Source organism: Salvelinus alpinus, chromosome 8 (genome assembly GCF_045679555.1).
Source record: "Salvelinus alpinus chromosome 8, SLU_Salpinus.1, whole genome shotgun sequence".
In the NCBI taxonomy this organism is placed as follows: Eukaryota; Metazoa; Chordata; class Actinopteri; order Salmoniformes; family Salmonidae; genus Salvelinus; species Salvelinus alpinus.
Window position 1 is genome coordinate 83,833,438 of NC_092093.1, and position 15,713 is coordinate 83,849,150.

The following is a 15,713-nucleotide window of genomic DNA, read 5'->3' on the forward strand; positions in this document are numbered from 1 at the left end:
ACTTTACGCAACGCAAGACCCCAGGATAGCATTTTGAAACGCTCAGTTATCGGCCTTAGATATGTCCGTCTGTAATTTAATTCGGTATAGGTGTTAGAAACATCATAACGAAGTTATTTGAAACCGATTTATATCAGTTTATGCGAGTATATTGCTATTTTCGGAATTTTCGTAGTATTGCGTTTGAGGATTTGGACATGTGTGTGCCACGTAGCTACTGTTAGCTGCTAGTTCCGAAGTTGAAGTGGACGTTTTACAACAAAGCAACGATTCTTTTGGACAAAAGGACACCTTGCCCAAGATTCTGATGGAAGCTCGTCCAAAAGTAAGAACTATTTATGATTTTATTCCGTATTTATGTGGAAAAATGTAAACGCATTTTTCGGCCAATATTGCGGCACTAGTCTGGCTGTAACGCACACTGTATGTCTAGTAACGTTAATTTTAAAAATCTAAATCAGCGGTTGCATTAATAACCAATGCATCTTTCATTAGCTGTCCAACCTGTATTTTTTTTGTCAATCTAATCGATAAATAATCGTAAACTTAGGTGCCCTTCCAAGATGGCGCCGGCCAGAATGCATGCCATGTTTTGACTGATTACATTGCATAACCACGATTTGTGATGCTAAATATGCACATTTTCGAACAAACTCTATATGCATTGTGTAATATGATGTTACAGGACTGTCATCTGAAGAATTCTGAGAAGGTTAGTGAAAAAATTAATATATTTTGGTGGTGATAACGTTATCGCGCTTTTTGCCTTGAATCAATGCTGGGGTGATGTTAGCTCATGTGGTATGCTAATATAACGATATATTGTGTTTTCGCTGTAAAACACTTAGAAAATCTGAAATATTGTCTGGATTCACAAGATGTTGGGCTTTCATTTGCTGTACGCTGTGTATTTTTCAGAAATGTTTTAAGATGAGTAATTAGGTAATACACGTTGCTCTCTGTAGTTATTCTAGTCGCTTTGGGTGAGTTTTGTGATAGTGGCTGCAATGGTAAACTGTGATTTCTACCTGAAAAATGCACATTTTTCTAAAAAAACATATGCTATACCATAAATATGTTATCAGACTGTCATCTTATGAAGTTGTTTCTTGGTTAGTGGCTATATATCTTTATTTAGTCTAAATTGTGATAGCTGCCCATGCAGGAAAAAAATGGTGGAGAAAAAAAAGTTGTTTCTTTTCCTATCGTGGTTAGCTAATAGATTTACATTGTGTCTTCCCTGTAAAACATTAAAAAAATCGGAAATGATGGCTGGATTCACAAGATCTGTATCTTTCATTTGGTGTCTTGGACTTGTGATTTCATGAACATTTGATTATATGATATCCCTGTGGCTTTAGGCTAGGCTATGCTAGTCAGCTTTTTTGATGGGGGGGATCCCGGATCCGGGGTTGTGACTCGTTAGAGGTTAATAAAACGAAACTGAACACTGAAAATACAAAAACAAATAAACGAAGAGCAGAAAACCGATACAGTACCGTGTGGTGAAAAACACAAACACGGAAACAAACACCCACAAAACACACGTGAAACCCAGTCTGCCTAAGTATGATTCTCAATCAGGGACAACGATTGACAGCTGCCTCTGATTGAGAATCATACCAGGCCGAACACAAAAATCCCAACATAGAAAATCAACCATAGACAAACCCACCCAACTCACGCCCTGATCAACTAAAATAAATACAATACAAAAGAAAACAGGTCAGGAACGTGACAGAACCCCCCCCCCTTAAGGTGCGAACTCCCGGCGCACCACCATAAACTCTAGGGGAGGGTCTGGGTGGGCGTCTGTCCACGGTGGCGGCTCTGGCGCTGGTCGTGGTCCCCACCCCACCATAGTCAATCCCCGCTTCCGTGACCTCCTCCCAATGGCCACCCTCCATATACGCAGCACCGGACTGAGGGGCAGCTCCGGACTGAGGGGCGGATCCTGGCTGGTTGGCTCTGGCGGATCCTGGCTGGCTGGCTCTGGCGGATCCTGGCTGGCTGGCTCTGGCGGATCCTGGCTGGCTGACGGCTACGGTACGGTCTTCCATCTACCACCAACCTACTGAAGCGCAGCTCAGAGTAAATATTTATTGCATTTTCCTTTTCAAATGGGCGGTAATTTAGAATGCATAAGATACTGTATTTACGATAGTACAGCTTCGCCTCTGTCCCAGACTCCCGCGCTTTCACTAAAACTCAGCCCCTTCCCTTTGTGTAACAAGCTGTCATATCTATTCCGCCCGCTAGGGACGTTTTCCTTTATGACGGCAATTTGTAATCAAGTAATGATTTAATTGTGTATGTGTGATTCTGTGTGATTAGTTAGGTATTTAGTAAATAAATAATTAAACCCAATTTTGTATTGCTGATTCAACTTGTTAGCCAGGATTCTTGCAGATAACCAAGGATTTACAACTTTCAGATGAGACTGACTAAAATGACGATTAATGTGACTGCTATGGATGTAAAATATTACTAAATCTTTAAGAGTTTATTCGGAAGATAACAGCTCTATAAATATTATTTCGTGGTGTCCCTCTCTAGTTTATTATATTTACATGATTAGTTCAATCAGGTAATATTAATTACGGAGAAATTATTTTATAGAATAGCATGTCAATCTGTTAACCTCTTTGGGCTGCAGGGGCAGTATTGAGTAGCCTGGATAAAATGTGCCCATTTCAAACGGCCTCGTACTCAATTCTTGCTCGTACAATATGCATATTATTATTATTACTATTGGATAGAAAACACTCTCTAGTTTCTAAAACCGTTTGAATTATATCTGTGAGTAAAACAGAACTCATTTTGCAGCAAACTTCCTGATCAGGAAGTGGAAAATCTGAAAACGATGCTCTGTTCTAGGGCCTGCCTATAAATGGGCTTGATACGTATTAGTATACATGCACGTCATACACCTTCCACTAGATGTCAATAGGCAGTGAGAGAAGAAATGGAGTGTTTATCTTGGTCTGAGGTGGAATAAAAGCTCTTGGCATGACGTGTCACCCATTTCCTGTTTTCTGGAAATCGCGAGAAGGAGCCTGGGATTGCCTTCTGGAAAGCTGTCGTTATAGACCACTAATATCTCCGGCTTTGATTCTATTTGATAAATGTGACAATATCATCGTAAAGTATGTTTTTTCAATATAGTTTTATTAGATTATTGAAATTTATTCGGGACGTTAGGCGTGTTGCGTTGTGTGCCTTTGTTCAGGAAGGAGAGCTTCGCGCCACTTTGCTAGCTTTCCGTGCTAATTGACTGGAGAAGAGGACATTCTAAATCCAAACAACGATTGTTCTGGACAAAGGACCCCTTGTACAACATTCTGATGGAAGATCATCAAAAGTAGGACCCATTTTATGATGCTATTTCAGATTTTGGGCACTCTCACTCTCTCGCTATAACTAAGCTGGATGTCGTAATGAAGTTATTTTTAGAATTCTAACACGGCGATTGCATTAAGAACTAGTGTATCTATCATTTCCTATACAACATGTATTTTTTAGTAATGTTTATGAATAGTTATTTGGTCAGAATATGTGCGTGTCAGAAAAATATCCGGACGTTTTGGGAAAAAGATGCTACGTTAGCACAATGTATAACCACTGATTTCAGCTGTAAATATGCACATTTTCGAACAAAACATACGTGTATGTATAACCTGATGTTATAGGACTGTCATCTGATGAAGCTTATCAAGGTTAGTCAAAAATAATATATCTTTTGCTGGTTTGTTACGATCGCTAACTTTCGCTGCTGGTAAATAGCTTGTGTTTCTGGCTATTGTGGTAAGCTAATATAATGCTATATTGTGTTTTCGCTGTAAAACACTTAATAAATCTGAAATATTGGCTGGAATCACAAGATGCCTGTCTTTCATTTGCTGTACACCATGTATTTTTCAGAAATGTTTTATGATGAGTATTTAGGTATTTGACGTTGGTGTCTGTAATTACTCTGGCTGCTTCGGTGCTATTTCTGACGGTAGCTGTGATGGTAGCTGCAATGTAAAACTGATTTATAGCTCAAATATGCAAATCTTTCGAACAAAACATAGATTTATTGAATAACATGTTATAAGACTGTCATCTGATGAAGTTGTTTCTTGGTTAGTTTGGTTGGTTCTTGGTTAGTTAGGTTGGTTTTGTGCATGCTACCTGTGCTGTGAAAAATGTCTGTCCTTTTTTGTATTTGGTGGTGAGCTAAATATATAAATAAATAAATATACGTGGTGTTTTCGCTGTAAAACATTTTAAAAATCGGACATGTTGGCTGGATTCACAAGATGTTTATCTTTCATATGCTGTATTGGACTTGTTAATGTGTGAAAGTGAAATATTTCAAATAAAATATATTTTGAATTTCGCGCCCTGCACTTGAAGTGGCTGTTGTCATATTGGGCCCGGCTTCGGGCTTGCAGCCCAAATCAAATCAAGTTTATTTTATTTTAAATCAAATCAAGTTTATTTTTTATAGCCCTTCGTACATCAGCTAATATCTCGAAGTGCTGTACAGAAACCCAGCCTAAAACCCCAAACAGCAAGCAATGCAGGTGTAGAAGCACGGTGGCTAGGAAAAACTCCCTAGAATGGCCAAAACCTAGGAAGAAACCTAGAGAGGAACCAGGCTATGAGGGGTGGCCAGTCCTCTTCTGGCTGTGCCAGGTGGAGATTATAACAGAACTATGCCAAGATGTTCAAAATATTCATAAGTGACAAGCATGGTCAAATAATAATCATGAATAATTTTCAGTTGGCTTTTCATAGCCGATCATTAAGAAGTTAATCTGGCATAGCCAAAGACACGACACTTAAAAGCGTGCAGCAAAAAGTCCCAACCTACCCCCTTTCCAAGAAGGCCCGGTTAGGAGAGACACATGGCAAACCAAGGCATTTCCACGTGAATACATTCATGATTTCTTACTCCAAGCAGGCGGCGGTTCGTGTGCAAAGTATAAGTGAGAGTAGTTTCAAAATGTACCAACGTTAAGTGTCTCTGATCCTCTCTCTCTCGCCCTTTCCATGCCTTTTGTAACAAGCAGCCATATTGTTGTCATTCTGCTAGGGACCTGTTTCTAATGTATTAAGTGTGTATGTTCATCCTGTGTTACCATTTAGTTAGCTAGTAAATAAATAATTAAACCAATTTGTGTAGTACTGAATCATAAGTAAGGCTCAGGTTTTTGCAGATGCAAGGAGGTTACAACTGTTCAGAATGATGATATGATACGAGGTTATGATTAATACGTTGACTGTTTATGGATGTAATATTTAAAGACCTTTAGAGTTTAATTCGGGAGATGGTAACTCTTTAAATAACCACTCTCGTGGTGCCTCAAGTTAATTGTTACCTGATTTAATTTAATCAGGTAACAATTAAACCTAGTTAATTGATTAGATAAATAACAGTCATCAGATTAATGAAAGTAAAGTCATAACCTGAGTTTCAATATCACGAGCATGTACTGTGACACTGTACTGTCAGACAAGATCAAAATCGTAGCGAAGATGTTGAGCCCCATGTTGTTCTCACATTACACCTACCACAACACTTGTCCAGGGGTCTCACTTACAGAAGAGCTGCTGTTTTGTAGTTGCTATGTCCCTGTGGCATACTGTAGCTGCTTCTTAGACACTGGGTAGAGGACATTGGCGGGACACGCCAGCTTATACATGTTAATGCCTCCCTTTTCCCTATTCCAGTCCTGTTAGATTGATGGCTCAGCAGTGGTTCTCATTGATCAATCTGACACAATCTGCATCTCAATTGAACCCTGGCCAGAGGGATTGTACATTCTTTCAGAGGAAGCACATCCCTTAGGGCTATGACAGTGCTCTGCACTGGATCGATTGTTTTCAACTTATTTGTGCAAATACTTTGTAACCTTGTCCATTAATCATCTATAGTCGCCCAGTGGCACGGAGTAGGAGACAACACAGCTACAATACAGGAGTGACAGGGCCTCTAAGTCATTTTCATTTAGGTCGTCAAGTCAAGAGAAGGGAATACGGAAACAAGGATTAATTATGTATTTCATCACAATGACGGATACCACACCCCTCTCTGATCCATATTTCCCCTGAGAACAGAGAGAGGCTTTTGCTTTAGGCTTGTATTTACTTTTGAGAAACATTGTCCTTTTTCAATGCTTGACGACGTGTCACAACGACTTGCGAACAGTGGGTGCAGAACAACAACGACAAAAACTGTATACAAAAAAAAAATATATATATAATAACCACCACCCAAAAGGGCTCTTGGCAAGTGGGGGGGGCATGTGCTCAGCACAGGTAGACACCTATCTGTGCACGTGCCTACAGTATATACACTTGTATTGGTATAGGGCCTATTTCATGTATTAAGTTATTTTCTGACTCTATCATACGTTTCTCAGAATCCCATTTAACCTCAGGTGGCTAATTTAAGACATGCCTATAGCCATTATGAGTTATTTAGTACGTGGGGTTGCTGTTAAGGTTGTATAACTGTAAATGTTACTAACACATACAAAAAACAAACTCAGTAAATTTTTATGTAAAAACAGCCAATAACTTACTGGAGATACATGCCATGACAGCAGACTCAAACTATACAGCTTGAGTTCTGGCATGTCATCAACTGTGAAGACAAACACTTTACAGGTGCGTCTCCTCTTGCTCCTCCAGTAGGCAGACATGAGGAAAAGAGACTAACGGTTCCATTGGAATGAGTAGACCAACCCTTAGCACTCTGTCCTTATTTGTCATAAGTGTTCGCTGTTTCCCATGGCTGAATACAAAGGCCAAGGAACGCACGAGGAACATACATTTATTATGTGACGTCCTCATCAAATTCAGTGCAGTGGAATGAATGGAATCGCAATGACGTTTTCACATAAAGGACAGCTCTTCTCCCTCCAGCAACGGGGAAAGGGCCTTTTTCCACTAACCCGGACATGCAGAACTTGTGTCCTCAGTTGTTCATTCACAATATAAATGACTCCCTTCAACATCTGTATTTTATGGTTATGGCCGACGTGTGAAGATAATGTAAACAGCTTATCTGGGTTATAAGAGTTATTTAAAGCATTCAGTGTGTGATTCCAAAGCAGAAGTCAGTCATCACCAAAATAATAATTTTCTCTTAAATTCTTAAATCATGAACTATTAGTCTTATAGCAATGTTTGTCCAGGATCCAGCCTTGGCAAGCTGATTCCGTCCTACACGAAGAACAGCTCTGGGTTCAAATCTACCCTGTTGCTACTCTCAATACAGCATGTGTTTTCATTAAATGTTTTCGGTTTATATTGCAAAATGTAATACCAATATAAAACCTGTTGATTCTAGTTTATAGCAAAGGATAGCTTAGGGTAGACAACCTCTGTTTTGAGCCTAAACTTTTTTTTCTGTATTGATGCATTAATTCCAATATTTTGAAAGAACAAGAGTAGAAACAGAGATAGGGGTAGCATTCAATGGTGCTATTCTTTCCCAGTTGTTGGTGATTCTAATGAGGGAGGCTCCATTAGACTCAGTCCACAATGGATGGAGGTTTGAAATGTCACAGTACAAGTCCTGACATTTCTGTGTTTGATGTGGGATCAAAATGTGAGTCATGGAGTTCACAGCAATTGAACCAATCTGCGGATACAAAATAACAAAATCCTTGTGTTACTGCCTCAGAGGGGAGAATGCTGTAAACGCTAATTATGCATCCATAACCTGCGAGGTTAGCATGTCAAAATAGTGTACATGCCAGGAAAGAAAGTACTGCCAATTGTGTAATTTTATTTTTATATGGTATTATTTATGGTGGCCCTAAGAAAAGTAGCTTTTAGTTATTGGAGTGAGAAGCATTATCATTAGGGATAATTATTTCTCTACAACAGCTAGAGTAGCGTTAACTTTCCACAATAGTCCAACAGTGTCCACAGACGATTCACGACCAAACATACATGAATTCACAACTCGAGGTCACGTTTAGAAAACGTGTCAATATCAAGACGACGCCTATGTCGAGGTCTTTCTCCGTTTTTTTTCGCAGTCTTAAAAACTCTTAAGGATCGGACCCTTTTTTTTTTTTATCAATTTTTGCTAAAACGCCAAATCTAACTGCCTGTATCTCAGGACCTGAAGCAAGGATATGCATATTCTTGATACCATTTGAAAGGAAATACTTTGAAGTTTGTGGAAATGTGAAATTAATGTTGGAGAATGTAACACATTAGAACTGGTAAAAAATAATACAAAGAAAAAAACATGCGTTTTCAAAATATTTTTTTAAAATCTTTGAATGCAAGAGAAAATAAATTATATTACTTAGGAGTCTAGGCACAATTTAGCAGGGGTTCAAACTGTAGAATCTAGTTCCTACATTTTAATATAAAAATGGATTCTATCAAATAAAACTATGCTACATGTTATCTCTGGGGCCCACAGGATGGCAAATCAGAGCAAGATTACTTAATATAAGTATATTATTATTGTCAAAATCGTCATAAGGAGTGGACCAAGATGCAGCGTGGTATGTTTCCATCCTTTATTTTGGAATAGAAAACTCAAAGGGAAAAAACAATAAAGCGAACAAACGAAACGTGACGCTCAAAATAGTGCACACAGGCAACTATACCTAGACAAGATCCCACAAAGCACAATGGGAAATGGCTACCTAAATATGATCCCCAATCAGAGACAACGATAAACAGCTGCCTCTGATTGGGATCCATACCAGGCCAACATAGACATATAATTCCCCTATATAACCCAACCTTAATCACACCCCGACCTAACCAACAGAGAATAAAACGTTCTCTATGTTCAGGGCGTGACAATTATCTTCAGAGGTGAATGTGTCAAACCAGTTGCCATAATAAAGGTTTTGTGTTGTTGTGCACTCTCCTCAAACAATAGCATGGTATTTTTTCACTGTAATAGCTACTGTAAATTGGACAGTGCAGTTAGATTAACACGAATGTAAGCTTTCTGCCCATATAAGACATGTCGATATCCTGGGAAATGTTCTTGTTATTTACAACATCATACAAATCACATTAGCTTAGGGGGGGACACTGATCCCTTAGAGGATTAAATGTCAAAAACAGACTGAATTCCTCTTATCACTTGCAGAAATAGTCGATTTAGATTAATTGCCACACCAGCAATAAGTGCCGGATTGTTCTTCAAATGGAGAGCAAGAGAAAGTGAGAACTGGGTAGAAAGATAGAAATCCATTTGAATCTCATTGCTGGGCCTATTTGCATTGCCATGGAGGCCGTGAGTGTTCAGCACTGTTCAGATGTGCACCCAGACAATAGTGCCAGTGTTTGAGAAAGAGAGAAAAGGGGGATAAAAGAAGAAGAAAAGGGGAGTGGAAGGGATTACGCATCGTGAGAACAATGTCCATTTGCTGCTAATGTTATTGGGTCTAAAAAGCAGTATCTGCAGTACCAGGGCCCTTAGTTAACCAGACCAGTGTGTGCTCTTCTACACCATGATGATCTCTGTTGGTAGCAGCTGTTGAAGAGAGTGGCTTAAGGACAGAACAATCACACGTAAAGGTGGGTGTAGCTAATTTATCTTTCAGAATGTGAAATTAAGAAAGTATGAAGAGAGTATCTATCTATTACTGTCACGCCCTGACCTTGGAGATCCTTTTTATGTCTCTATTTTGGTTTGGTCAGGGCGTGAGTTGGGGTGGGCATTCTATGTCTTGTGTTCTATGTTTTCTTTTCTGTGTGTTTGGCCGGGTGTGGTTCTCAATCAGAGGCAGCTGTCTATCGTTGTCTCTGATTGAGAACCATACTTAGGTAGCCTTTTTCCACCTATGTGTTGTGGGTAGTTGTTTTCTGTTTTGTGTCTGCACCAGACAGGACTGTTTTGTTTCGTTCACTCTCTTTGTTTTTTTTTGTTTTGTTTTTTGTTTCAGTGTTCAGTTTATTTATTAAATTAAAATGAACACTTACAACGCTGGGTTTTGGTCTCCTCCCTTAGACGAACGTTACAATTACTAGAGATGATTACATTATATATTGGTACGGTTAATTTAATTAAATGATGCAGTTATTGCATGTAACAGAACACTGATGCTGGATTACGTAAAGCTGATACCAGACAAACCTTTTGGGGAAAAAATATGTTCATCATTGTTTATATTCGTTTATTCTAAAGATACATTTCTGAATTGTTACTTCCTTGTCTGGTAGAGTATGATAGGGCCTATGAAGTTTTTGTCCCAAGAGTAAATACATTTTGTTAATAATGGAATAAAATGTATCAATTGAATGGTCTTACTATTATTATTATTTTTTACATTAACTAGGCAAGTCAGTTTAGAAATAATAATTATTTTCAATGATGGCCTAGGAACAGTGGGTTAACTGCCTTGTTCAGGGGCAGAATGACATATTTTTACCTTGTCAGCTTGGGGATTCGATGATGTGAAGGTTGTCCTGAAACACTGTGACCCTTATATCCACTGTAGCCTTATGTTAAACACCTAGATGTCATAGCTATAGGCTATACCTCACTTTTACACAATGCATCTCAAGCTGCTAGTTCCGTTTGTCTATACTTGTTGAAACTGATATCATTACAGTTGTCTGTCTAAGGCAGATGACAATTAAGAACTCCTCTGAACAAAGTTTACATTTACACTCTTTACTAAGATACATTATACTATACTCATTTATTATTTTACTAGTTGTAATTAACAAGATGAAACAATTGATTTCAAGAAATATAAAATTGTGAATGTACAACGGATGTGTAAAGAATGATAGCGATGAACTTTTTTCTCTCAAATTACCAAGTTTGTGATGCATTGTTGACAATAATGACTTACATAACAACACGTACAAACAATACGTATTTTACTAAGTAGTACATGGTAGCGTGCTAACTTATCATACGATGGTATGGTTCTTCATAGGGAGATCAATCATTTTAACTGTCTGCTGGAAATCAAAGGTGGAACATTCAGCAGTGCTTTGTATTAAAGTGACATTTCAGGCTGTATATTAATAGGCATACAACTTTTTTGAAACTAACTTTTTTGCACTATAACTTTATTCCACTGATTGCATGCCAGGGATAAAAGTACAGAGAGAAATGCTTTCCACAGCATGCTCTGTACACACCAAAAAATTGTACTCTATGTTGGACATGTCCTTAATGTTATTATGCTATTACATTTGTTAGACTGTAGTTACTCTGTTATAACATATTTGATTGTCTACATAGACTACCTATATACCTTGTGTTACACATGCCTAACGCAGCCAGGTATTAGAAATGGCAGGTAAGTAGTTTAACAGTTTTTCTAGATGGATGTGGAGAATGTAAATATCTCCATGAGAGCACATATAGTTAAGTCATGTGATGGTCTCACTACATCTAGTGCTTAACATTGCGAGACCCCAGCTCATTCTCAACTCTGTCATATGGTGGAGTAGTGGACAAGTGTACATGTTGGTGCTCCAGGAGGTCTGCTGGAGTGGGAGGAAGAAGGCCTATTACTACATTAAAAAATGTCTGCCAACCATAGGGTTCTACACTCACTGATGCTAGTCATCAAAAATATATTCAAATGGTTTAGCTAATCAAAAATATACCTCTTTCTGGGGTTGCTCAGTTCAACACCCCAGCATTTTCGACAGATTCCAGAATAAGCAGTGCAACACCATTCACGCCATGATTCATTGTGCAACTTGATGCCATTGAGCCAGATGCCATTTCAGCCATATTTTCATGGAAATAAGCTATTGCAAAAATTTCCAATGGACATGCATAGAAATATGCAAGATGGTTTGGCAGCTAAACCTGTCATATTCATATAGTCTATTGTTTTCGGTATTTCTAATATCTCGGATTAGATAAACAACACAGCACTTATTCCAAAGTCAGGACATATTTCAGTGAAAAGGCGTGCCTAATAAGCCTAATGAGCGTTTGTATAAGAGCAGATGTGCTCTTTTTCCAGCTGTCTATACTCCGCCGTTTTGGCTGCCTGTAGTGCATCTTGTTAGCCAACCAACTTTCTCCAGATCTGTTGGGCAGTGTGTCAGCCAGCCATTCTAGTGTGTGACTCATCTGGCACTGGTCTTTATTGGCGTACTTAGTTGGGAAATGTTAAACACTGGGAGATGCCTTTCAGTAGTGTTGAAGGCTGTTTTCTAGTTTTGGCCAGCAGTGTTCAATTAGGCTGCTTGGCAGCCAGATGAAGTACCTTCATTACTTCACGATTCACTGGCCACAAATTGGAATGTCACTCCATGAGTCTCATGCTGATATGAATATGCCCAGTTAAGATGCACTTACAGACAAACATATACACTTTCACTCACATTATGAGACCTAATTGAATTTCAAAAATAAAATTGGGTATTGGTAATTGATTTTTACCAACACATTGTAATGTAGGAGGCTTGACAGTAAATATAATTTCACAAGATTAAATATGACCATTAGGCAGTCAGACATGAATAATACTTCCATGGCTACTACAACATCTACTATAGTAACTGCACAATGCACACAGTATTATTTAATTATTTAATATTATTGCACATAGCATTGTCTCTTGTTACGTTCAGAAACATACAAAACGTTAAACTACTGATAGAAAATACTTGTTGTGATGGTATTGTCATGCACTGACCACTCACGCCGCCAAACTTACCCTAGTAAAACTGACTATCCTACCGATCCTCGACTTCGGCGATGTCATCTACAAAATAGCTTCCAATACTCTACTCAGCAAACTGGATGCAGTTTATTACAGTGCCATCCGTTTTGTTACTAAAGCACCTTATACCACCCACCACTGCGACCTGTATGCTCTAGTTGGCTGGCCCTCGCTGCATGTTCGTCGTCAGACCCACTGGCTCCAGGTCATCTACAAGGCTATGCTAGGTAAAGCGCCGCCTCATCTCAGTTCACTGGTCACGATGGCAACACCCACCCGTAGTACGCGCTCCAGCAGGTGTATCTCACTGATCATCCCTAAAGCCAAAATCTCATTTGGCTGCCTTTCCTTCCAGTTCTCTGCTGCCTGCGACTGGAACGAATTGCAAAAATCTCTGAAGTTGGAGACTTTTATCTCCCTCAACAACTTTAAACATCTGCGATCTGAGCAGCTAACCGATCGCTGCAGCTGTACATAGTCCATCGGTATATAGCCCACCCAATGTACCTACCTCATCCCCATACTGTTTTCATTTATTTACCTTTCTGCTCTTTTGCACACCAGTATCTCTATTTGCACATGATCATCTGATGATTTATCACCCCAGTGTTAATCTGCTAAATTGTAATTATTCGCTCCTATGGCCTATTTATTTATTGCCTACCTCCTCATGCCTTTTGCACACATTGTATATAGATTTTCTTTTTTTTCTTTTTTTCCCCTACTATGTTATTGACTTGTTTATTGTTTACTCCATGTGTAACTCTGTGTTGTTGTCTGTTCACACTGCTATGCTTTATCTTGGCCAGGTCGCAGTTGCAAATTAGAACTTGTTCTCAACTAGCCTACCTGGTTAAATAAAGGTGAAATAAAAATAAATATATATATATAAAAAAAAAAGAGAGACTTTTATTCTCTATGTTGATGGGTTATCTAGGTTGTTGTATGTCTATGTTGGCCTGGTATGATTCCCAATCAGAGGCAGCTGTTTATCGTTGTCTCTGATTGGGGATCATATTTAGGCAGCCATTTACCCACTGTGTTTTGTGGGATCTTGTTTGGAGTTAGTGCATGTTGCACCTCTTATGTTACGGTTCGTTGTTTGTTTCTTTTTTTGTTTTGTAAGTTTCACGAAATAAAGATGTGGAACTCAGAGCACGCCTTTGTCCGTTTATTCATTAGACGATCGTGACAGAAGATCCCACCACTCACGGACCAAGCAGCGTGCGCAAGAGGAGAGGGTATCCTGGGCCTGGGAGGATATCCAGGAGGTAAGGTTATCCTGGACTTGGGAAGAGATAATGGCAGGATAAGAAAGCCTTCCATGGAAGCAGACGCAAGCGGTGAGGGAAGGACAGCGACGACGGCGGGGTTCGCGGCCACGACGCAAGCCAGAAAGACAGCCCCAATTTTTTGGGGAGGGGGGGGCACATGGGGTGGTCGGCGGAGCCGAGGAGTGAGCCAAAGCCAGTCTGGGAGAAGAGGGGGAAACTGGAGGACAGCGAACAGAGTGAGTCAGAGACCGTCTAGGAGTTATTGGATAAATTGGAGGAGAGTGAACGGAGGGGTGAGTGAGAGACCTTCGAGGAGTTGTTGGATAAATTGGAGGAGAGTGAAGCGAGAGAGCTGTTGGTTTGGCGTAGTATGCATGGCATTCGCACAGAGGAGCATGTTAGCCGTCCGATGCCACCTGTGCCAGCTCCCCATACTTGTCCTGAGGAGCGTGTCATTTGTCCGGTACCATCTGTGCTGGCTCCACGCACCAGGTCTCCAGTACCCCTCCACAGCCCAGTACGTCCTGTGCCAGCTCTCCGCACTCGCCTTGAGGTGCGTGTCATCTGTCCGGTACCATGTGTGCCTACTCTACGCACCAGGTCTCCAGTGCGCCTCCACAGCCCAGTACGTCCTGTGCTAGCCCCCCGCACTCACCGTGCGGAGTGTGTCATCGTTCCGGCACCATCTGTGCCAGCTCTACGCACCAGGTCTCCAGTGCGCCTCCACAACCCAGTACGTCCTGTGCCTGCTCCTCGCACTCTCCCTCAAGTGCACCTTCCCAGTCAGGTACGTCCTGTGTCTGCTCCCCGCACTCGCCCTGAAGTGCGTTTCACCAGTCCGGTGCCACATGTGCCGGCCCCACGCATCAGGCCTCCAGTGCACCTCCCCACTCCAGAGCTTCTGGCGACGGTCCCCAGTCCAGAGCTTCCGGCGACGATTCACAGTCCAGAGCCTCTGGCGACGGTCCCCAGTCCAGAGCTTCCGGTGACGGTCCCCAGTCCAGAGCTTCCGGGCCCCAGTCCAGAGCTTCCGGCGACGGTCCCCAGTCCGGAACCTCCGGCCACAGTCCACAGTCTGGAGCCTAATGCGACGGTCCACAGTCCGGAGCCTCCTGCGACGGTCCACAGTCCGGAACCTCCTGCGACGGTCCACAGTCCGGAACCTCCTACGACGGTCCACAGTCCGGAACCTCCTACGACGGTCCACAGGCCGGAGCCCTCTGTTGCGCCGGTGCCAAGTCCAGCTCCAAGGCCAGAGTCTTATTCTGCGCCAATGCCCAGTCCAGGCACGGCGGCCAACTCAGCTCCAAGGCAGGAGCATTCCTCTGCGTCAGTGCCCAGCCCAGGCACGGCGCTCAGTCCCGCTCCAAGGCCCGAGCCTTCCTCTGCGCCGGTTCCCATTCCATTCTTTTAGAACAACTATTAAGTCATCCTACAATGTCCTAGACATGACCGAAGCTCGACATTTCAGAGGAAGACACATTCAATAGTTTTGGACTTGGTCATTGGAACATCAATTCTAATTGGAGGTTTTTAGATGCATGTTTCTCTATTTTCCATGTCTAACCAGGCATTGATTTAATTACACGTCTTGATTAGTCAGCTGCAGTGCTGTATCATACTGCAGGAATTATGTTTTGGTCCTAATGCTCGCCAATGGAATACAATACATTGCCTTGTTTTCTTTCTTTCTTCTTCTTGTATATCTCAGTGGAAGCTGCATTTGTTAGAAAAAGCTGGTTATCTAAAATGTATTTTCATG

At 40.9% G+C, this 15,713-nt stretch overlaps 1 long non-coding RNA gene across 2 annotated transcripts in view; it reads left to right on the forward strand.

Annotated features, from left to right (window-relative positions):
• Positions 1 to 9,434: 9,434 nt before the first annotated feature.
• The window catches only part of LOC139583780 (uncharacterized), a 31,626-nt gene continuing 25,347 nt past the window's right edge, over positions 9,435 to 15,713 (forward strand). Inside the window, exon 1 of one of the 2 annotated variants that reach the window (XR_011676613.1) lies at positions 9,435 to 9,552. This is a non-coding gene — a long non-coding RNA (uncharacterized lncRNA). The remainder of the gene's footprint in view (positions 9,553 to 15,713) is intronic. The other variant, XR_011676614.1, reaches the window with a different exon arrangement.